This window comes from Schistocerca cancellata, chromosome 7 (genome assembly GCF_023864275.1).
Source record: "Schistocerca cancellata isolate TAMUIC-IGC-003103 chromosome 7, iqSchCanc2.1, whole genome shotgun sequence".
Classification (NCBI taxonomy): domain Eukaryota; kingdom Metazoa; phylum Arthropoda; class Insecta; order Orthoptera; family Acrididae; genus Schistocerca; species Schistocerca cancellata.
This window is the reverse complement of record NC_064632.1, coordinates 105,025,341-105,026,516: the sequence shown is the minus strand read 5'-3', so window position 1 is coordinate 105,026,516 and position 1,176 is coordinate 105,025,341. Positions and strand designations below refer to the sequence as shown.

At 45.6% G+C, this 1,176-nt stretch overlaps 1 pseudogene; it reads left to right on the top strand.

The window, feature by feature from the left end:
* Positions 1-499: 499 nt before the first annotated feature.
* On the top strand, positions 500-616 carry LOC126093776 (5S ribosomal RNA; annotated as a pseudogene).
* The last annotated feature ends 560 nt before the right edge of the window (positions 617-1,176 follow it).

Here is a 1,176-nt window from a genome sequence, read left to right as displayed (position 1 = left end):
AGTGAAAAAAACTGCATAAATATTACAATGCACATGTGACCAATGCGTTTCCGTGAAAAAGTCTGTTACCTCCGTGTCTGGCTGGTTTGGTAACCGACTTAAGGGCAGACCACATACAAAATGCCACCAACAGCGTGCACGCGAGACTCAACTAACTCTACCCGACGCTTCACAGGCAAATCGCTCTAAATGGGTTGGGTCGAGATTCGCGTACATGACTCCCCTGAGACCATCTTATGGCACACACAGCTCCATTCTGGGGATAAGCAGCCGTAATGCATCTGCGGCAATTGCAGGTCACGCAGAACAAGTTCTATGGATCGTACGCAATGCTCCACGGATATACGCATTGGAGAAGCGAGGTCCTCACGAAAAATTAAAGAGACTCGCCATGCGGTTCCTTTATAAGTTTTTTTTTTTCATTCCAACAACAATGTAGAAGACAAACATGATTTCCTTCCCAGCCGTCACTTATCTGCATTATTTGAGAGGAAGAAGAGCCAACGGCCTTGCCGCAGAAGTAACACTGGTTCCCGTCAGATCACCGAAGTTAAGCGCTGTCGGGCTGGGCTAGCACTTGATGGGTGACCATCCGGTCTGCCGAGCGCTGTTGGCATGCGGTGTGCAGTCAGCCCTTGTGAGGCAAACTGAGGAGCTACTTGACTGAGAAGTAGCGGCTCCGGCAACCAAAACTGATAAAACTGCCGGGAGAGCGGTGTGCTGACCACATGTCCCTTCATATCCGCATCCAGTGATGGATTGTAGCCGATTGTAGGGTATGTTGAAGGTGAGGATGACACGACGGCCGGTCGGGACTTTTGGGTCTTCTTGGCTGTTTCGAGCGGAGTTCAGTTTAGTTCTAAAAGGGAGAAGAAATAAAAATTTTAAGATTTGTCGATGACGCAATTCTGTCAGAGACGACAAAGGACGTAACATAAGTTGAACGGAATGGGTAGCGTCTTCGAAAGTGCTTGTGAGATGAACATCAACAAAAGTAAAACAATGGTAACGGATTGTAGCCAATTGTAGGGTATGTTGAACGTTTTATGGAAAATAGACACTAAAAATAAGAATAACTAATAACTGCAAAAGTGAAGCGGATATAAAATGCATTCTAGAAACCGTAGGAAAAACAGTTCTGAAAGAGAGAAATTTGTAACACCGTATATAAATTGA